The following is a 23,932-nucleotide window of genomic DNA, read 5'->3' as shown; positions in this document are numbered from 1 at the left end:
AATTTTCTCTCTTTTCCAGATATTCTAACCCCACCTCTCTCTTACCTTTCACCATAGAGATATACTCAGTTTTCCTCCTTCCATATTTGTTTTTAAAAATGAACTTTTTCTGATCTCTCAAATTTTTCAAGTTGAGACTGTCTCCCTCCTTCTCTTAGTCACCAAATTGTGTAAAATAAACTGTCCACCCTTGCTTTCCCCATCTCCTCAATCCGCTCTCACCTAAATCAATTACAATTTGATCTCTATCTTCACCATTCTAATAAAGTGACACAAACCTCACAAGAAATCCTGATTTCCAAATTCAGCTGGACCATTTCCACATGGAGGTGCACATACCCTAAGTGGACAGGAAACAGTGCGCATGGCTATATGAACAGAACATCAGATGTTTGTCCTTCTAGACGCTTAGCACAAAGCTGTGCAGAGAAAACGTCTGTTAAATAGAAGCATGCAAGAATTCCCATATGAAAGTGTGTAGACAAAATGTGCAGTGCTCATAATACATTCTTATTTTTTACATACTCTCCAAGCTTTTACTGCAAATATATGTTGCAAAAAGTACAGCATTTAAATTACAATCTGTTGTGTACTTTCCGTTATACTGCTCTGAATAAATATCTGAAATGCCTTGAGTGCTGAATGCCAAAGATGATTGAAATCCCTCTGAGCCATAAATTTAAAATGTGTTCTCTGTGGTGGTGAAGATTTTGCATTATGTAAAAGATATAATTGGATACTCTATCCTGAAAGAAAGACAGGATAAATATTACAGAACTCTGCATATCTGATTTCCCTCCTTTTAAAAGTAGAAATAAATTGTATCAGCTTACATGAAAGTGGAATATAAAATATAAAATGATACAAGTCAACATCCATTTTGTTTTTTCTGTGATTCAAGTAGCCCCTAATTTAAACATTCCGACCAGCATCTGATTTTTTGTTGTTGCTATTGTTAAATTCAGTCTAGCATCTCACTGAATGAATAAGAATTTCAGTCTGTTGAGTGAGGAATTAGATCTTGAAATTTCAGTCTGCTAAGTCTCTGAGACTCTCACCTGCTACCAATGCCAGATCATAGCAGAGTTATTTTTCAGTAGTTTTCCAAACGGGGTTAGCCAAAGAGATGCGGCTTAAAACCTGTAATTTTCAAGGCTAACAATTTCCCAAACATTTCCCAAGCAGACTAAAGAGAAACAAGCATTTAGAAAAATTATGCTTACTCTATAAAGGCCTTTACAGAGGGAAAAGTCATATTTTATAAAGGCAAATAATTTCTAAACTAGGAATTTTACATTGCTGGGTAGTTAGCCATCAGGAATTTGTTTGCCTGGTTTAATGACTACATATCATCACCTATAAGCAGAGTCCTAAGAAGCATATGTTGGATAACAGGAGATGAATCAGTGCAAGAATTAACTTGTCCCGGTCACTGCTACAGCAGCATGCAAGAGTTAATAGGTTAATAATGGGTACTAGGATGGGCTTGTGGGGTCTAAAGTGGTAATGGAGGAGCAGGTAATATAAGAGCAATGGGTGTCATCCTTGCATAGGGGCATTGCTAATCTTCTCTGTAGCATCCCAGTTTTACTATATGTGCTGCCAAAGTGAGCATAATACAAGAGGAATGGGAAGTAGATAAAGACATTTTTATACTCATAGTTTTGTCTAGAATCCAGCCTAACTGCCAGGTAAATGAAATTGTGTGTGTGCACGTGTGTGTTTTTAGGATAAGAAATAATGTTTAAAACCATCCATTTCAAGGAATACTGCCAATCAAATGGAAAGATGACTGACGTGTTTGTTCTATTGGCAGATGGTTTAGATGTTGATTTTGTTCGTGTATAAGCTGGTTGGCTTGGGTGTCTGCATATTGCTTTTTGAAGGTGACTAAAAATCTCTGCACCTGCCAAATCTCATATTTAACATTCAACAGTTGGTGCTGGCAGGAATATCATTCAGAGATAAAAATCTCCATTAGTCATGCTATTTTAGGTGGACTATTATCAAAACCTAAGCAAATAGCAACGTGGATTAACTCAAACTTAAATTCAAGTTCTAATTTTGTCCTTTAAGCCTGCTAAGACATTTAGTCTAATACTCAGCACTTAATCAGCTTTACGAAAGCATCATGGTAACATGAGAAAACAGTGGCGTTTACTACATTTTAATTACCATAATGACCTGCAAATGTAGAAACATCAGTCCCCAAAATTTGGGGAGCTGCTTATGTTACATCATATTAAGTAAGCTTTGAAATATATTGCAATAAACTTTTCTGTATTTTTTTTTAGTTTCTATGTTATATCATAATTGGGTTATTTATTTTGCTTATACCTTATAGTTAGAGATATCTCATTTGAAAAAAGCAAGAAAATGTGCCTTGTAAAAATGTCATGTTGGTAATATCATGCCTCTACCTACTATCATAGACCATTGATTAAAATGTGATAGCCTCTTTTTTAATTAAAGAAGGAATCAGGCATTACTCATTAAAAGTAGATACTATATTAACACAAATATATATTGTATTTTTAAATGTATAACATTTACACAAAAACTACAATATCTCTTAAAGATTTTTACCTTTTTTGTCATACCAGTAAACAATGTTTAGTGTAATAACAGCAGCTATTTCAGATATTAATAGCTACTATGTACCAAGCATGGCGCTGAGGGTCAGGGATAAAATAATCTAAAAACAAAGTATTTTCTGCTTTGGCAAAGTTTAAGGTCTAACCATTAGTTTAAGAAAACTGTAGGGGCACTAAGTGGCTCAGTCAGTTGAGCATCCAACTCTTGATTTCAGCTCAGGTCATGATCCCAGAGTCGTGGGATTGAACCCTGCATTGAGCTCTGCGCTGAGCATGGAACTTGATTAAGATTTTCTCTTTCTCTCTTTCTCCCTCTGCCCCTCTCCCCAGCTCATGCTCTCTCTCTCTCTCTAAGGTAGAAAGAAAGAAAGAAAGAAAGAAAGAAAGAAAGAAAGAAAGAAAGAAAAAAGTAAAAAATAAAAAATATGTATACAATGATGGACGGAAACCTTTCTTTATTTACCACAGCTGGTCTTCAATGTTAACTCTATTGCCATGCTAGGGAAACAAAATATCTTAGCATATTGAATTCCATTTTTTAATGACTATATTTTGAAAATAGCAAAACAAAATGTATTGGTTAAAAATACATTTCACTTTTATAATTCTGAAATTCCAGGTTGGTCTACTACTTAATCACTGCCCAAAAAGAAGTGCGAATCAACTTCACTAAAAACAACCTCACTGCTTTTGTTAGATACAAAGCAACACTTGTTTGACTTGTAGCCTAATTTTAAACACATTTTTGACTCATTTATTTACTTCTATATATGATTTGCAACCAATTTATCCTGCAGGCCATGCCTGGAAATTACCATGCTCAAGGTTAAATGGTGTATAGAGGCCATGCTGGGTTTTGTAATTGCTCTGAGTTTTTAAATTATGCACGATATACTTTCTTTTTTTCCAGGCTGAAATTACTGTGGCCAGAATCAAGAGACCTTTTTAATCTCTGAGTTAAAGCAGACTTCAAACTGTCTGATGAGGAAATTTGGGACCAACTTTTCCCAGTAGATATTTCTGAGTAGAAATGGCATAGCTATCCCCCCCAGATCCTTCTAAGGTCCCTCCTCCTGCCTTAGAAATGCTGATCTGCTCCCAGGCCACATAACAATAAAATGTATGGCTCTGTTCTTTATCAATAACACAAAGTAGTTGTGCCCCCATCACTTGTTAGGGAACCCAACTACAAATTATTGCCATTCAGCACCCATCAAAACTTTAGTTAAGAGAGTAATATCTGTGGAAAATTTCCTGAAATGCAATGCAATCCACCTAGAGAAACTATTAAAACCAACCTATGGATAAGGCTGATGAACAGAGAAATGCACACTTAGTTGGCCAAATGTTATTCCCCACAGAAACACCTTTGGAAAGCTGTGCTTTTTCCTTGGCATTGTGCCCCGTGCTTGCACTGAAGGACTGTAACAAACAGTCCCATAAAACTCCTCCATGTAGTTTCTACAACAATTTCTTGAGGACACTGTTCACTATGTCACAGTGTCCTTTTTATGAGGACTCAAAGGAGGAATGTTTCTCTGGACTCTGTGCCAGGAATAATTGGCCTTCTTCTAAGCAACAGGTGGGTTTCCTTTTTTACGGGCATTGGGTAACTTGTTTCCCCCAATGTTGCCCTCTTTTCTTTGCTTCAGAACTGAAGAGTCAAGTATGTGGCCTGCCTCAAGCAAATTTTGAAGTCTTCATGGCACTCTTGAAATTCATCTCGTGTTTCCTTCTTCTACTTTCCTTCTTTCTCTTCTCCCTCATTATCTATTGTTTTTTATTTCAGTTTATGCTGTCTAAATTCTATTCTGGAAGAAGATGTGATAAATAAGGAAGATTAATGACATGAGATAAAAGCAGCATGTATTTTCCATTTTCCCATTTGAGTCTTTATGACTGAGAGGCAAGAAGCCAGATTTTACCCCAGGAGCAAAACACAAACAAACATACCCCCCCCCCCTTATCCTGAGCTTCTAATTGTAAAAGAATTCAGTGAATGTAAAGGAAAAAAAAAGATTGAGGCTGTGAAATTAGTATAGAGATGATGTCTTTTTTCTTCTGGTTGCAAGACCACATAAAGAATTCTCAGAGCTAAGAGGAGTGGGAAAAAAGAAAGAAAAAATAGAGTGAGATGCAAGGCTTATCTCTGTTCACATCCTCAGCTCACAGAGACTAATACCTTTCCTGCTCTGGCCGTCAGCAACCCCACAGAAGTGATCAAGAGGACCTTATAGAGCAGTAAGAGTAACCATTAACACCTGATACTTGCAGTCCTCAGAAAGGCATAGGGGAACAGACCATTCTTTGGCAGCCAGGCCCAGAAAAATATCCTTAGAACTTTAGAGGCTGGATATCAAAGGACAATGGTATTGGTGGGGTTAGTGCAAGCAAATTAGCAGAACAAAGGCCACAGATGTGCCAACACTGAGAACTATATACCAGGGTAGTCTACATGGTGAGAAAAAGACTAGTGTGGACTTTGGGAGACAATGAGGCAGGATCACTCCTTTCGAGCTACTTTGCTGGTGGCAGGTAGTTCCCTTGGAGTTTAGAAATGGAAGAAGGATGAGAAACATCAAGAGAGCTCCAAGAAAAGGGAATGAAAATGAGACTGGGTTAAACAGAAAATGAATGACAAATACTTGTGCTGATGAAGGAAACCCATCCAGAACCTAGGTGAGTTTGCCATCAGGCTGGTTGGTACAGAAATTATCAAGGAAATTATAAAGGGTGATACTTAGAAGTTACATTTTTCAATTTGTGATCAGAATATGTGTCTGTTAAGTAAATAAGTGCCATTCATATTTGAATACACATATAATTCTAAAGTAGATTCTCTTCTACCTCTTTTTTTAGAAGTTGTCCTTTCTGACGTCAATAATCATACAGTGTAGTATGGGGGCGCCTTGGTGGCTCAGTCAGTTAAGCGTCTGACTTTGGCTCAGGTCATGACCTCACAGTTCGTGGGTTTGAGCCCTGTGTTGGACTCTGTGCTGACAGCTCAGAGCCTGGAGCCTGCTTCGGATTCTGTGTCTCCCTCTCTCTCTATCCCTCCCCTGCTCACACTCTGTCTTTCTCTGTCTCTCAACAGTGAATAAATGTTAAAAAATTTGAAAACATATATATAGTGTAATATGGAGATACCTAAATTACCATTTCCATTTTCTGTTCTTAGGTTCTGAGGAGCAATTCATGAACACCAGACTTCTTTTGGTTCATATGGCACAGCCTTCTCATAATTCTCCTCCTACCAGTCTGGCTGTCCCTTTCCTGTATGTCATAAATTTGTGTGTATGCCATTCAACTTTAAATGTATACTTTATTCAAGCCTTTCTCCTTCTCCTTTGCATTCATTCTCTCAGGCAAAATGAGATACAAATCCTTATTTCCAACCTTATCTCTTTCAAACTCCTGTTCCAAACTCTAAATTGCTACCCGGATATTTCTAGCCACATGTCCCATTTATAGCCTCAAACACAACATCCTGAATCAAATTATCCATTTTCCCTAAAGCCAAATTCCATTGCCATGTCTCTGACTGCTATCAAGTTACTACCATTCCTTCAAGCTCCTGAAAAAAATAGAAGCATTGTCTGTTTTTCTCTCTCACCTACCATGTAAAACAAGTCAAAGACTTTCTTGTGTTTTGGCTTTATGTACAAGTCTCTTCACTCCATTCCCACTGTCATTTCTCCAGTACACATAAGCCTCCGGTTCCTCCATTTATTTGTTCCCATTCCCATACCTGGCTGTGGTACAAAGAACATAGATTTTGGTGTTGATATGAACCTGGGTTGGACAACCTTGTCAAATTTTAAACAAATTACTCAAAACTTAGTCATATCATCTGTAAAATGGAGATTAAAAATAGCTGCCTTACAAGTTTGATGTGAGGATAACCTGAAATCATTTATCTGAAGACTTAGCATAGGCCTACTGTACCCACTGAGGAAAATCTATCATCTCAATGTTGAGAATTACTAAAGAAAATCATTCAGTTCTGTAAATTTGGAGCCACAAGGGGTGGCTAGATTCCCAATAATAATTAATTATTTTTTTTAACCAGCTTCTTCTTGCCCTTTTACTTTCAGAGCAATTCTGAACCTTCACCATTCTCCATTAGCCATAGTACCTGTTTTCGTTCCATTTAATCTCAAACATGACTTTTGCCTTCAACCTTTCATACACAAGTGAGGCTTCCAGGTATCTCATCTCCCTGCTTTCACACCAATAACTTTAGCTAACTACGCCCCTTTCTTATTCCCTTGCTTCCAGTTTTAGAAACAAGAGTTTTCCCTCCCTTTGTTCAATGTCAGCCCTTCCCTCTTTTGATCACTTCCCATACTATCAAATTCAGGAATTTGTTCTATTAATAATACCCCTTCTCTGCTATATCCTAAATATCCATATCTACTTACTCTTTTCCTTAATCATTAAACACATTTGAATCTTCTCATCCTTAAATGGCCCTCTCTGATCCTTAAGATCTAAACTTGAGTCACCATCCTGATCCTCTTTTGCTATTCCAGGAAAAATGTTTTTGCAGGAGATTCTTTCTTCACTCTATATACTTATTCAGTTCTGTATTTCTTAGCTTACTGGAATCAGACTTGCTTCTCTACCCATCCTTTAACTTAAATTTAGGTGTTCAATCACCTGCCTGTTTTAAAATAGACCCCTCTACTGAATTTACATTTGCCACTCATCCCTTCTTGAATTCTCTCTTCTTTTCGCTTCCATGACTCTCTCCTACTTCTAGAACTGTCTCTTTATAGGATTTCTTCTTTCTTTCTTTTTCTTTCTTTCTTTCTTTCTTTCTTTCTTTCTTTCTTTCTTTCTTTCTTTCTTTTTCCTTCCTTCCTTCCTTCCTTCCTTCCTTCCTTCCTTCCTTCCTTTCTAGAGCATTTGTAGGGAAGGGGCAGAGGAAGAAAGAAAGAAAGAATCTTAAGCATGCTTCACACCCATCACAGAGCCCAACACAGGGCTCATTCTCACCAAGGGTGAGACCATGCCCTGAGCTGAAATCAAGAGTTGGATGCATAACCAACTGAGCTACCCACGTGCCCCACTTCATAGTCTTTCATGTGAACTCAGTCTCCTCTGCTTGGTGCTTAGGTGTTGACCTAAGCTACTGTGGAGTGAAATCTCATGTGTGTTCGTACTTTGAACAATCACTTGTATGCAAACAATTACCAATTACAGATTTATGTTTTCAGTCTTGAGCTACTCTCTGAGCTCCCGCCCTACACATACAATTCTTGACTCAATTACTCAGCTGTACCTCTTTATTTGACTCTTCCATAGGCACATCAACTTCAATATACTCAAAAGAGAACTTAGCATCTTTTCTCAAGGCCTGTTCCTCCTCTTTCATTCCAAAGTTCAGTTACTGATACTGTCATTGCAATAGTCAGTTGCCCTTGCCAGAAACGAGTTTTTCTCTTTTCACCCCTACATCAAATCAGTGAACTAAGTTACTAAATGATTCTTCAGTTCATAGTGTCTTCTCCATTACTATCATCAGTGATATTATTTGGGCCTTTAACATTTCTCACTTGACCTATGGAAATGCATTCTAAATAGTAGGCATAAGAAAAACTAATATGCATAGTGGCATAGAGTGAACACTAGGAACTATATTGCTTGTGTTCAAATACTAGCTCCAATAACTTACTAGCTCTGCTAGTAAGGAATGTATACACTCTTGCTGTGCTTCATTCTCTCTCCGTCAGGGAGAATGCAGCATCTTTACCCAGTCAGCGGTTACTTGTTTATTCCTCAAAATTCGGTTAAGATGTCACTTGTTTAAGGATCCCTTCCCAGGGATAAACAGTCCCTTCTCTGTGATATCTTGATATCCTTTGTAACCTCTACTTAAAATTTGTTATTATTTCAATGTATTCTGCTCCAATATGTGTTTATTTAATGAAAATTAGCTTATTTATGATTAAGTAGGGGAATGGTATAATATAATGCAGGAGTCAATATAATGTTTGTTCATTCATAACTTTTCCAAGCCTGTTTTTATTTTGAAAGATCATGAGCAAACATTCTCACAATTACAAACAATGTATTAGTAATACATCAAAACCTTAAGGATAAAGCTGAAAATCTTACTTTAGGCAAAAGATTAGTTGGTTCAAAAATTGCTGCCGGGCGCCTGGATGGCTCATTCGGTTAAGTGTCCAACTTCGGCTCAGGTCATGATCTCACAGTTTGTGGGTTCGAGCCCCATGTCGGGCTCTGTGGTGACAGCTCAGAGCCTGGAGACTGCTTTGGATTCTGTGTCTCCCTCCCTCTCTGTCCCTCCCCTGTTCGCACTCTGTCTCTTGTCTCTCTCTCTCTCTCTCTCTCTCTCTCTCAAAAATAAATGAACATCGTGGTACCTGGGTGGCTCAGTTGGTTGGACAACTGACTTCAGCTCGGGTCATGATCTCACAGTTTGTGGGTTCAGGCCCTGCGTCAGGCCCTGTGCTGACAGCTCAGAGCCTGGAGCCTGCTTTGGATTCTGTGTCCCCTCCCTCTCTCTACCCTTCCCCTGCTCATGCTCTGTGTCTCTCTGTCTCTCAATAATAAATAAATGTTAAAAAAAATTAAAATAAACAAACATTTAAAAAATTTAATTAATAAATGAATAAATAAATATTGTTGCACTTTCCACAATAATCATTAATGTAGGGAATTTGAAAGTAGAGATGACATATCTATGAAGATATTTCTCATGTGTTAAATACTTTGGGTTAGATTTTTAAATTTTGATGTATCTGGTCTGTAATAGGTGAATATTTTCAAAGTCTTTAGAAGGAAGCATAAGTGCAAGAGTTAAACATCAGCAAAATCAACTGGCTTTGCTAATGGATGCAAATGTTAGTGGAGATAAAGCTGGGCTTCCGTTTTTGTTAAGATTGTTATTGCTTTTACTTAGTACCCTGTTTTCAAAATTACATAGGCTTTGAGTAGTCAGCCCAATCCTATTTTTTTTTCCTTTAAGCTCTGTTACTTTTAATGTACAGTTTTTGAACACATAAGTATTTTTCAGGAACATATATATGATTGTAAAAGAAATGCCTATACATTAACATGATGCATCTGTTGGCCCACTAATCTGTAACATCCTGGAGAGAAAGGACCATCAGAAATTAATGTTTGTACTGTCATTCCATAACTTGATACCTTTCAGTGAACTGAATGAAACCACAGAAGATGCTGAATAGATGCTACTTCTTTTTTTTTCCCATCTACTGTCCCTTCTTCCATCTCTTCTCCCTTAAATTCAACCGAACACAAGCCTCTGTATATGTAACTTCCCTAACAAAAATACTTCAACTGCTTATACAGTAAAGTATGGATCTCCTGACTTTAGTATCTAAGGCTGTACTTGTTTTGGTGCCAGCCAGTCACTCCGAATTTACTGTGCCAGTCAGTGAAGTCAGCTCACTGTGCTCTTGCTACACAGTGTGTATTTATCTGCTCCCTTATTTTGCTCATGCCCTTTTCTTACCATCTTCCCCAGAATGGGCTCCCAACTCCACTCTAATTATCAAAGTCCCCAGGTTTACTGTAGTGCCAGCTCAACTCACTCTCTTCTCCTTGAGGCAGCTATTATGATAATAAGTAGTATCCATTTGTCATTAAGTCTCACATACTGGTATTGATCTTTTTATCACATATGGTCTAAACAGTATGAAGTCGACCTGAATCTTATATTTCTTATGGTTCCAAATAGAAACTCATATTTAATATAAATCTATTGATTATTTTTTTTAAAAAAAGTAAAACTAAAAGAGCCAGAATAAGTCACATTGGACTGAAGTGAAAACTAGCAAATCAGTGAAGCATACTACTAAGAGATTGTTGCAATAAATGTACATTTGAGGTTTTGTGAAGCTGAACTCTCCTTGTGTCAGTGGGAATGAGAAGGAAGAGGAAGGAATAAAAGGAAAGAAGGGAAATAGATTAGGGAATTAAAGAATAAGGATGGGGGTGACTGGATGGCTCAGTCGGTTAAGCATCAGACTTCGGCTCAGATCATGATCTCCCCGTTCGTGGGTTTGAGCCCCATGTCGGTCTCTGTGCTGACAGCTCAGAGCCCATAGCCTGCTTCGGATTCTGTGTCTCCTTCTTCTCTCTGCCCTTCCCTGCTCTCACTCTGTGTGTGTCTCTCTCTCAGAAAAATAAACATTAAAAAAAATTTAAGAATAAGGATAAATTAAAAAAATTAGTCTAAGTTACAAAGTCCATTTAAGAAGGAAAAATGGTCGCATCACTGAAACAGAGGATGTTAAGATTTATTATAGGAGAAAAAAGTGAATACTTTGGCTTTCTTTTTCTATATTCAGGGTGATGTGCAAGATGATGCAATATGAAAACTGTACCTTGATTAAAATTCGGTGATATCCCTTATCCCTTAATCCTTTGTCTATCTTGCCTCATTATCTGTGAACTCTTATTAACCATGGTAACTGATGCTCACAATCCCAAACCAATAGTTGATAAAAACAAATAAGATACCCTTCCATACACATACTGCCCATATAAACATTCCTAGTGGGAGAATCATTTGAATCCAAAATATGCTAAGGGTTCCCATGGGTAATTTAAAATACATTTTAAAATTCCAATATATTAATAGCCTAAACAACAAGTTAGAATGAAACTTTCTAAAAATTTAACTAATGTATGACCACTTGACTCTGAATTATATAATATAAGGTAAGGAATTATTTTAGTTCACAGCCCCCAGTTATTTGGTTTAAAGATTTTCTCTTTTGTTCTAAAAACTAGAAGTGAAAGGATAAGAGTGTGTGTTATATTCACAAAATAATAAATGTGGAACATCTTCATTTCTTTTAGACTATAAATATATATTACACTAATTTAGAAAATGACTTTTACAGAAGTCACTGAAATATTTGCTTATCTTGTTTTATATGTAATCCCCCCAAATGTGCTCATTGTACAACAGAATACCTTAATTTTAATTGAAAATGAAGAAATTAGAATTATTTCAAATCATTACAGAAATCTGGAATGAATGAAACCATCAGATCTGACTGCCCCCAGAGCCTCAATTGGTGTGAGTTGTGATATATGCATTTTTTATTTATGTTTAGAGTGGAAGCTAGAAGATTGGCCCAATATTCCTAGGAATGCATGGAATTCTAAAGTATTTAATTTTTTTTTGTTTTTCAGTGGAGTGATTGTGCCCTCCTTTAATATTGTGGAATTATCTTAATCACTGTTTTATCCTTACATCTTTATGAACTTTGATCTTAATTTGTTTCTTAGGCTATCTGCTAAGACTTTATTATGGAAGTCTTTCTTAAGGAAAATATTTTTTCAATAAGTCTTTCAAATCCACAGTTCAAATATAAAGCAATTGAGATTATTCCTCTCAATCAATCCTTGGAAATATTCAAAGAAAAAATTATATTTTGTTTTGTTTTGTTTTGTTTTGTTTTAGGCATACTTTGAATTTCATTATGATAATAATGCAAACTGATATTTATTGAGTGGTTAGAGTTGTCAGCCATTGTGCCTGAAGCTTTATAGATATTAGCTCATCAAATCCTTCCAGATTCTATGAAATAGATAATAACATCATCCCTATTTCATAAAGGAACAAACCAAGAGTTCAAAGAGTTATATAACTTGCCAAACATAGATATTTAAATGGTACTTAAATCCATGTGTGTCTTAAACTATAAACCTTATCCTATCTTGTGCAAAAGAAGATAATTATCTTGCCCATGAGTTTTTCAAATGAAGTTTACTTGACTTTATAGTGTACCTTTCATATATGTCTTTTCTAATTATAAGCTACTCATCTTCATGATGGCATCTGAAACTACAACCTAAATATAATTTAAAATGTTATTAAGAAAATGCTATTAATCCTAAATATCTTTACAATTACTTAGTAACATACGTTGTTCTGCTTCTCTCAGATCCACAATTTTAATGTCATTAGTCAGAAATATTTGACATCTACAGTCTTGTTGTAACATGTAGGATACTGTTGAAATAAAGGGAGATTTTTCATTGCTGAGAAAGAGGCCTGAGCGAGAGTCAAGCTGGTCATTTCTCAGCTTACAGGCTGATTAGTTACAAGAGTTCAACTAGAAAGTCATTGCCCAGGGCAGTGTTCAAAGTGGTGGATTCTATGATATAAACTGGCAGAGGGACATTAAAGCAAGTAGCAGAAGAGGGTCCTTTTGGGGAAGAATGTAGTAGAAAACATGAAAAATAAAATTTACTTTGAGAGTCTCTAGGACTTGATGGGGAGGCCACCCATGCAAGTCACCTCCTATTGTAACTGCACAGAAGAGAGCACCCTCCTTGTACATTTGCATCCATTTCATGTTCCTTTTTGTAGAGTAGTGTGATTTAGCACTGGTGCCTGCTGGATAGAAAGAGTCTGATTAATGTGTGGCACTTCATGTTATAGCCTATACTCCCATGTAAGTGATGGAAGACCCTCACATAATTGGATCTGAAATGGAATAAAATGATGAAAAATTTAGCATAGCCTTTGTCTTTATATGCTATAGTGGGGACAGCTGAGAGGTCAGGATACTTGGAAACGATGAGGGGCATTTTAGAGTCTCTGCTGGTAAAAATTTGTTTAACACAGTCTCATGATTAAAAGGAATGTGTATCCTGCTGTGGCACCAAGGTACAAGAGAGAGAATAATAAATTGGTGCCATTGACAAGATGTCATTTGTTATCTGCTTTAAAATGTCAGGTCATGTCATTGTGGTGAAATATTTTCTCTCTTGATGTATGTCTTACAAAGCAGGTTCAATGTTTGCCACTATTCTATTTCAATAAAAGAAAACAGCTTTTAATCTGGAAAGCACTGTCACCAGGAGGAAAATAAGGTCATCTGAGACTCTTATTTGGCCATTTCTCCACAATCCTCCATTAGCACTGTATTTCAATAGCCCTGTTGGTCCAAATTCTTTCTTTAATTTATCTTTTGAGGAGTGTAATTATCCATCTGCTCTCTTGGCCAAAGGCAGGGAGAAAAGGAGATTTTAGATATTGCAAGGTTACAAAAAGGCCAAAACCTGGTAACTGCACATCCTTATGTGATATACTTATGAGATTGTTAGATTCTTCACAACTTTTCTCATTCAGGGTTTCAGAGTACAAACATAGAAAGCACAGCTCTCTCACATTATATCAGTTAAAAATAAGTGAAGAGAATTTTAAAAGACAAAAATGAAAAAAAATATGAAAGTCGTGTTTGTGGGCTATAATATTGTTACACTGATGTATACTTTCAATCTATGAAACATGAAGTAAAACACAGGGCATTAAAAGACTCAGTAAGTTGTTTTCCATTTTTCAGGTATCTAGATTTTCAGTGTAAACTCATTATAGTGACCTTAGACAGATGTGTTTGTCTCGCACATACTAGACCAAGCTGGTATTTTGAATTGTGGAGCCCTGTTCCACATGAGCTGGATTACATATGAGCTCAATTCCATTGAGCTGGAAGAGCAAAATCCACTTTGGATCGTAGGAAATAAATAACCCGACAAAAGAATAAAAATCTCTGTGCATATATATGCATATGTATATATACAAGTAAAGAGATAACCCCATGAACATATACAACCTCTAGTCATATTCTGGAACCCAAAAAGTGAAAGGAAATTATTAACCTCAGAAATACCACAAACTTAGCCATTGATGGGAAGGGTATCATTAGCAAATAAACAAAAGGATAAAAACATTCATGAGAGATGACTGATCTTTATAGACTTCTGTACACACAAGAAAAACTTCCATATGATAATGAGTATATCTAACTCCCTCAGATAATGCATTTAAATGAATTTCCTATGGTGGTGGCAGCTGTTCCTTCCGTTATAGTTAAAAATATCAAGTGTCTATATTCTTTTTATTTGAAATGTCTATATAGTTAACTAATTTAGGTAAAGATAAAACTGATGAATCCATGCATTAATTCTTTAAACTTATTAGTTTAGTGCATAAGAACTATGCATATCTAATTTTAAGAGGAGAAAATGAGATATTTCAGAAAATAAAACAATTTACTACAGAAATGTAAACCTTAAAGGGATTGGATTTTGAAAATATAAGGTTGAATGGTCAAATGATCTTTAATGTATCTTTAATGTAGTTTAATGGAAATAATAAATTGTCTCTGAATTCCACAGAAAAAACAAAAGTCCAGCAATGTAAACTATAGAGAAAGATGAAATTTTCACAAACAATACCTGATGCAGCAGGATGATTTATTGAAACATTAAGTTGGATTTTGCTCCGATTGCTATATACATTTTCTCTTTCTGATTCCAAGAAAGTGGTCCATGTTATGTTTCCTTCACTTGAGGGCTGAAGAGTAGTCAGTTCCAAAGGAGGTTATTTCTAAGCACAAGGATTTAAGTGCTCTCCTAGGTTTTGTTTATAACAGTTATAGAATTCCATGGAATTGTCTCAAAAGTGAGAGATGTAGAAAGCAAAGGTTACTAAATGAAGAAAGGTTGGGAGAAACTCCTTTCCAAAACTGTAAAAGGAATAGAGTTTTTATGAGGCCCATAGCATCTTGCAAATGGCAGGATCTCAGTGGAGAATGGCTTTGTGATACACTTAGCCTCCTCCAGAGGCTGGACATGGGAAACCAAACATCACCACTTTACAAGTCAACAGTGCTCGAGCTTGGCATCTGCATTATTAAGACTAAGTTGGTTTAGACCCAGAGTACATCAACTATGACCAGAGTAGACTGAAAACCAGAGGACTCTTCCCTGAATGTTCTGCAACCTGTAGGAACCTAAGAAACATTGTTCATTTGTCTATACTTTTTATCAGTATATTCTTGCCTCCCAAACAATCCTCAACAAACTGAAGCTGGGCTCCTGACTTCATCCTCTCATTACCACTGCTTTAGCTAAGATGGCCAACAAACTCTCTGTTGCTAAAACTAAAAAATATTAAAGGATTCTTTGAATTGCTACTTTTTGGCATGGTCTGTAGATCCTTTTTCTTGAAATGTTCTCTTTCCTTGCATTCTGAGTGTGTGTATGAGTCTTTTTCCTTCTGTTCTGTGGATAATCCTTCATACTCTTCTTTTGGGGCTTTCCTTCCTCTACCCATTTTGTAAAAAGCTATTCGTCCTTCCTCTAACTCTCCTTGGTGTTGTTTCCTTTTCACTTCACATTTTCTCTTTGGTGATCCTATGTTTTCAATAATGATTTGTTTTCTACTCATTAATTATTTCAATTTATTATTTATTTATTTATTTATTTATTTATTTTTACTTTTTTTATGTTTATTTATACTTGAGAGAGAGACAGAGTGTGAGCGAGGGAGAGGCAGCTCCAGGCTCTGAGCTGTCAGCACAGAACCCGACGCTGGGCTCAAAGTCACAAACTGTGACATCATAACCTGCATTGAAGTCAGACGCTTAACCAACTGAGCCACCCAGGGGCCCCTAATCATCTCAGTTTAAATGTTACTTTCTCCAGGAAATTTTTCTCAACTCTTTAAGTCTAGATTATCTGCCCTTTTGTGTGATGTTTTAGAACTCAACCTTATAATATCATTTATCAGACTCTAGTGTAGTCTTCCGTACTAAATGATGAACATCCCAGTATAAAAACTAATTATGTTCACTTTTGCATCTCCAAGAATAGCAGTGTTAGGCATGTATTGGCTACTCAATAAACATATTGAAGGTGTCCCACCTTCAATATCTCTCTATCCTTATACCATAGGTTGTAGAGATAATATCTTTTTCTTTTAATTTTTTTAATGTTTATTTATTTTTGAGAGAGGAAGAGAGACAGAGCACAAGCAGGAGAAGAGTAGAGAGAGAGCGAGACACAGAATCTGAAGCAGGCTCCAGACTCTGAGCTGTCAGCACAGAGCCCGATGGAGGGCTCAAACTCGTGAACTGTGAAATCATTACCTGAGCCAAGTCGGTTGCTCAACAGACTGAGCCACTCATGTGCCCCCAAAAATAATATCCTTTAACTTTTTTCCATTCTTCTTAGATCCCAGGAGATTCAAAATCCTTGTACTCCTCTTCCTATAGCTGAAGATATTTAATTCAGTCTTCCCTTCACTGTCTAAGATCAGTCCTCAGCTTAAACTGGCCAGAGATGGAGCTTATGGTGATTGTAGAAAGGCAGAAGTGCAAGGACAAAGGAATCTAAATTGTACTAATTGTTCTCTGGTTTGTCATCAAATTATCCTTCCAACTGTAGTAACTTTTCCTTTCTGCTTCAATTTTTAAAAACTTGGCTCCTGCCTACCCCATTTTTGAATCTGTGCATTAGCAATGATTCAGTGTTTTGATCCCTATGGAATTGTCCCTGCTTTACTTTTGACAGCCTCTTTCCTAACTGATCAGAGCTGTTTAAATATCATCTCAGAGAACCTTCTACAATTCTACTGACTGGGTTATATTTTTGCCATATGGTCCTATAGCACAGAATGGCATTTATTCAAAATATTCTTACACCAATAATATTTATATAATCATGTATGTATAATTACTATTTGTTTATCTCCCTCACTTAACTCTTGGCTCCATTAAGGAAAATATGTCTACCTTGTTCACGACTCTTATTTTGAGTCAGTAGCATAAGGTCTGACGACATCGCAGATATTCAGTAGTATGAAAGTAGTGAATTCATGAACAAGTAGTGATTCATGGCTGGAGGCGTATTTCTCTCTGACACATTTCCTAACAGACCAGCTGCCTACTCTTCCTCCAGGTCTTCACCTTTGGATGCTCCACCTACCTATTGCTGCCTTGGACTAATCCAGTGGCTGGTACTCACTGTTTGTCTGAAACATAGCCTTTTGGTGTACTTCTGGGTATGGCTTTTCTCTAAAAGAGAAAAACTTTAATCTTTAAACTAAACTTTAATCTTTCTCTACAATAGTCATCTAATTCCAGATTTCAGATCCTCTCAGACTGCTGTATTTATTTATTTATTTATTTATTATTTATTTATTCATTTGTTTATTTATTTATATTTAAGTTCTGTCTAGTTTTGCCCTAAACTGAGTTGAATCATCTTTATAGCTCAAGAGATATTGGATATGGTTTGATGAAAAGTGCTAGTACTACTTGGTCATATTTGACATTCCTACACATCAGGAAATGGAATTATGAGGCAAACTAGGTGACTCTGTTTCATGCAAGATTTCCAAGTAGAAAGCCAGTCCAAAATGTCTCCCTCTATCAACACAAAGTAATAATAAACATGCTAATGTCTGCAGAGAGAATGAATTGACAAAAAAAAACAAAAAGCAAAAAATACAGATACAGATTCCAGAAAGACAGAGGGCTTCTGCATTCTGTGTAGAAGTAAATTTAGCCTTCAAAAGCAATTGTTAAAATGCTGATATTTAAGGAGATAAGCTTTGAAAGAGTAAGCAAAGACTAAGTATGAGTGAAGGTACAGTCAATAATTTACTCAGTTCATTTTAGGCTTACAGTCTTGTTTTTGCAGTTAAGACTGGCATTAACTAGAAACTAGTTCTTTTGAACTAAGAAGCTGCAAACTCACCACCTCTTTCATTATTTGCATTTTGCATCAAGACTGTTATTCTGTCCTATCTCTGGTAGAAATTTACTATATGGGATATAAAGCCATGCAAGTATCAATTTTAAATTTATGTCTTTGAAGTATAGATTACATAAAATGTACCTTTTGATTTTTCAAGCTTAAGTTTCATACAAGTATCAGGTTTTCTAGAACTTAAACCATTAGTCTGGGCACTTAGTGGTATAAAGACTTAAATTGAACCTTCTCTTGACAAAAGGGATATTCACTTTTAAAGAGAAGATTGCTTCTGTAGCCTTTTGAAATCATGCCCTTGAAGAGATTTTTGACATTTAAAATAGCTTAAATAAAAACAAATAAAGCAACCATATAGATTTTATCATTATCTCAGAAAGATTCACCAAGTCTGCTTCTTTCTTAAGTACCTAAACAGTTCATTTTTTATTTTATCTTCCTCAGAGGTAGGTCGACATTTGCATTCTAATTTTTCAAAGGGTTTCCACACACACAAGCGTTTCTAGACAAAAGCATCTTTTTATAAATATGTTATTATGTCACTGAGACTTGCCTCAACACACCTCATTTTATCAATATAGTTGATTACAAGAGAGTATTTCTGATCGAATCAAAGGTGATATAAAAAAAATTATGTGATCACGACAAAAGTATACATGTCATGAGGAGCTCACTGCTTAAAGGACTCTTATATTGAATGCATTTGTTAAGAATGAAACAGCTAAATGAGTGGCAACTTTGGTAATAAGCACAGCCTGTATTTCCATCTATTGTTGTCTGAACAAGTTTAAGTAGATAGAATAAAAATATATACTAACTATATATCTGCATGGATTCCTTGTTCACCAAAAATATAAATATAAATTATTTATTTATTTATTCATCATTTCTTTCTTTCTTTCTTTCTTTCTTTCTTTCTTTCTTTGCTAAGTGTACCTGTTTAATATTTGGTGCAGGTGTTATGGAGATTCTAATGATGATGTGATATATGGTCACCATTAAGAAGGTTAAGTTGCAGTGTAACAAGTAACCATTCACACAATATATTCTATAATTTAATGTAGTCATTTTAAATAAAAATTGGAAGTAGATTAGAGAGGATATTAATTTCAATTGCAGACTACATCATAAAGAACAACCTTGGATATGTAATGAAAAGAAGGGTATTTTATAATAATGCCATTTATTTTACACATACTATTTTTAAGTACTCTGTAAATATTATTACACTTGTTTCTGAAAAAAAATTGACAAGTTAAATATCACTTTTCTCATATTACAGATGAGAAATATTATATTAAAGAGTTAAGGTCCTTGACCAAAGCCCATATTATCTTAATGCCAACAAAATCAAAGGTCGAACCCAGGAATATCTGATTCCAAAGCCAGAGTTCTAAATTTGCTATCTTTGACCTCCTCTAAGGAGAGATAATGAGAGCAGAATTAATAAGGTAGAAAGGTATAACAAATGCTTGAAAATTAAAAAAAAAGTGAACGAAGTTTGGATGATAGTGACTGAGATTCATGTATCCATATGCATCTGTGTAGATACATAAATGAAAGCATCCAAGAGCAACAGCACTCAGAATGAAGTCCAAGCACCTTACCATGGTTCCCATTCCCTTGGTGATCCCAGACTCATTTTTCTGATTCCATTTGATACTATCTTCTTTCTCATCAATCAAAAGTTAAGCATCTTCCACATTTGACTTTTAATATTAATCTTTTCTCTCCATTCTTCCAATCTAAGCGGCTTCCTTCTTATGATTCAAATATGACCTCCTCAAAGACACTTTTTATTTAGTTACTCAATATTAAGATCTCTCCCTGTTATAAAACACTGTTCCTACCCATCCCCCTAGTTATGATATTCTAGTCTTAGTTTACTACAGTGCTCATTCATCCCAACCTGAAATCATTGTGACATGGTTTTAATGTTTATTGTCTTCTCTTGCCTAGTAGAATGTAAATTCCATGAACAAGGACCTTTTCTGTCTTGCCCACTGCTTTATTTCAGTACCTAAATGCATAGTAGGTATTCAGTAATTATTTGATAAGAAAATACATTAATTAAATCCTAAATCTAGCATTCTCATTAATCTTCTTGAAATCAAAGCCTCATCTGAGCAGCTCATAGACTGTCTTTATTCTGCTAGTAGGGCACTGATTACTCTCAGTCACAGTCTTCTTATGTGATGTGTAAATTATTAGATTACAGTTGCCTTCAAAGGAAGGACAGTTCATCTTCATCCCCAAAGCCCTGGGCATGTGACCCGTACACACTCATTGGGTTGAATTTCAAGCAATAGACATCAGTGAGTGTACAGAATCTAGCAAGAAGCACAGAAAGTCATTTGAAATGCTGAGTTATAGCCATTAATCTATAAGAGTTCTTGGATGTGTTGCTGGAAGGACCATTTTAAGATAGAATATTTTGCAGATCTATAAAAATAATGTAGAGTTATGAATACAAACAGATTGGTGATAATAAAGTTTCAAAGATTAATGTCTCGCAAGGAATCTAAGAAGCACTTCTCCTTAACAGTATCCTGGTATAAAGAAAAAAAAATACTCCCAAACTCATGAACTTTAGCATAATATGTCATTCTAAAATATGTTATATTGGCGTAAGGATTATTTTGAACCAAAGGCAAATGAGCAGGGGGAAATACAATAAAAGCAATCTATGTTCCCCCTAATTAAAATAAAAATTATAATAATAATAATAAGTAAACCCTGTGCCTTACATGGGGCTTAAACACACAGCCCTGAGATCAAGAGCTGCATGCTCTACTGACTGAGCCAGCTAGACACCTCTGTTTTCCCTAATTTTCTAAAGGCAGGACACAAATTTATAATGACATCTTCCTTTCTCTCCACCAGGAAGGAGAGAAGTTAGTCATTAGAGAAGACTCTTTACCCTTATTAGTCAAGAGAAGTCACCAGAGGTATCTATAGAACAAATCTTGCTAAAACTAGGCTTTATTTCCCATTTACTTCCCCCATATATTTGCCTCCCCACAATTCATTGCCCCTAGAAACTCAAAGTCCATTTTTCCTTGTCTTATTCCTTTGTTAAAATGCTATATAAACCCAAGCCCTAACCACTGCTTTAAGTTACTCATTAATAACTTCTCCCATGTATATATGTGATGGATGTGTTAATAAACTTCTATGTTTCTTATTCATCTGTCTTTTATTAGTCTAATTTACAGGACCTCCATGAAAGTACCTAAGATAAGAAGAGGTAAAAGATTATTTTTCCTCTACTATATCACCTCAATTTATGTACTGAATAAATATATTTGAATTGGGTAGGTTTGAGCTATCTGAACAATTTATCTCCCTGTATACACCTCTGCTATCAGTCCAAGATCTGTCTCTGTATCTACCTATGCTAAATAATGAGTGTTTATAATTTCAACATTTTAAAGCATATATTAACATATATTTTTGAATTTAAAAACTAAATGGTTATTTCTATAATTATTATTTGTAAATCTTGTGAGTAATGTGTTAAAATTCCAGTGTTGTAAAACCTTAACTGCCTTCTAGAGAAATATTTAGAAAATACTAAATGGCTCATGACAGATAGTAAACTATGACTAAGGCGGTTATTGCCTGTTATTTTGGTCCTTTTCTATGTTAAAATCCAATTCACTGTTTATTTTTTTTTCGTTGTTTCCTTTCTAATTTGTATTTTCATAATATTCATCCTCATTTGAATAGAATTTTCAAATAATCAAATAATATTTGCTATATCACATGCTTTTGGAATCTTTGAATCCAAAGATCTAAAACAAAAATAAAAGAAAAATAGCATAACTTGCTATGTTGTTTTCAGACTGTAACTCAAAACAAATTTCTTAATCTTCAGATCCTTGTTTTCTTTGTTTGTATAAAATAAAATAGTAAGTATATTCAAAATTCATTGCAAGATTATCTTAAATTGACTAAGTGATACTATACGAAAATGCCTATCCCAGCACTTGGACATATAGTACACCTAAAAAATCATCAGTTTTCTCAGAAAACTCACCAATAGGGCTATGATTTTGGCAGATGTCAGTCACATTCAAACTCACCTAATTATATGTAGAGAGGTCCTACTAAATAATCTAAGCTTTAGTTTATAAAGACATGCAGAAATGTGTAAAATCATCTGTCCTTTACTAAAAGAGATTGTGGGGGTACTTGGGTGGCTCAGTCGGTTAAGCATCTGACTTCAGCTTAGGTCATGATCTTGTGATTTGAGGGTTGAGCCCCTTATCAGGCTCTGTGCTGACAGCTTGGAGGCTGGAGCCTGCTTCAGGTTCTGTCTCTGGCTCTCTGCCCCTTCTCCGCTCATACTCTGTCTCTCTCTAAAGAATAAATAAACATTTAAAAAGCTTAAAAGAGATTGTGTCCTTCTCTAATTTTCTTCTATAAAATAACAGTTTGCCAATATAAAGTAAGAATATGTTAAAGATAAGGGAGGTAGAAAGTTAATTCAACTACTGTAAAAATCCAGGATTTGACACAATATCCACTAAGGTACAATAACATGTACTTTAAAATAAAACTAAAGATCCCACTTCTAGGATGGAACAAACATAATCAACCCTCTATAACCCAATGAATGCAGCTATTGGACCTGGAAAGAATGCAAGAGACAGCTGTTTGAATACTCTAAAAAATAAATAATGATTGGAGGATTGAGGAAGAAGACCAGTGTTCCAAGTACTATTGACCATCAGTGGGTCTACCATTATTTTTCCTGCTGATGTCCCCAGCATGAATTCAATGCAGCCTGAAATCTGGAAGAGTTATTATCTAGAGAAAGCAAGGAAAAATCCACCAGTCTAGCTTGAAGAGCAAGAAACAGATGCCCTAATGCTCAGACAGTAAGGAAAGTCACGATTTTTTTCTCATTCTTTTCCTTCTAACTGTTCTTTGTGTTCTAGTGCCCAAGTAGGCCAGGAAGCAGTAACTATATGGACTACAATGATGAGCAAGAGCATACATCTCTGGAAAGAGGGTCTTCCTCACTGTTCATGGAATTGGACTCATGGGAATAAGGAAAATGCTGATTTGCTCCCTCCCCCCTTTCATTTCCCACTTCTTAGTCTCAAATGTGGGTAATGTTGCAGGAAGTGTTCAGCAGAATGGCGTAAATTGAGACTCAACTTTTGTCTCAAAGACAAGAAAAAGTGAGACCCAGAAAACTGGAATATGCCTGGGCAGTGGTGCAAAGGGTCCAACTCAGAAGACTGATCTTCTAAAGTTGTTTATAAACTCAGCTCTGAGCTTAACGTGAATGCATCTGCCTCTAAGCAGCATACATAGTTTTCAAAATCTAGTAGAAGATAAGAATAAGACATCACTCAAGTCTCAGACTTGGTGGTGAATATGTGGGACAGATCAGAATAGCACTACAAGTGTTTGAAAACTAAACTGATACTAGAATTGCAACTTGTGGGATGCTAGTTGGAAATCACAGCCTGAATCCAATTGAATCAATTGTTTGTAAAATAGAAATCCCGTTTTATTTCTGTTTTTTGGTTGGTTACAAAACAAAAATATGAACATTCTCTATCGATGATAAACAAGACTTAAGAGTCTTATAGCAAAGTACAGACCATAATCCAAATTATTCAGTATATGAATAACTGAAAAAAATTCACCTTGAATGGGGAAAGACAGTTACCAACACTGAGATGACACATGTTGAAATTATTAGACAAAGACTTCAGACTTCATTAAAATTATAAACTTCTCTGCAAAGCACA

At 35.7% G+C, this 23,932-nt stretch overlaps 1 non-coding gene across 1 annotated transcript; it reads right to left on the bottom strand.

Moving 5' to 3' along the window:
- Positions 1 to 1,510: 1,510 nt before the first annotated feature.
- LOC113600912 (U6 spliceosomal RNA) lies at positions 1,511 to 1,615 on the bottom strand. Its single transcript, XR_003422021.1, has one exon. It is a non-coding gene; the product is annotated as a U6 spliceosomal RNA (small nuclear RNA).
- Positions 1,616 to 23,932: the final 22,317 nt, after the last annotated feature.

Source organism: Acinonyx jubatus, chromosome B1 (genome assembly GCF_027475565.1).
Source record: "Acinonyx jubatus isolate Ajub_Pintada_27869175 chromosome B1, VMU_Ajub_asm_v1.0, whole genome shotgun sequence".
In the NCBI taxonomy this organism is placed as follows: Eukaryota; Metazoa; Chordata; class Mammalia; order Carnivora; family Felidae; genus Acinonyx; species Acinonyx jubatus.
Note: the sequence above shows the minus strand (reverse complement) of the source record. Positions and strands in the feature narration are given on the sequence as shown.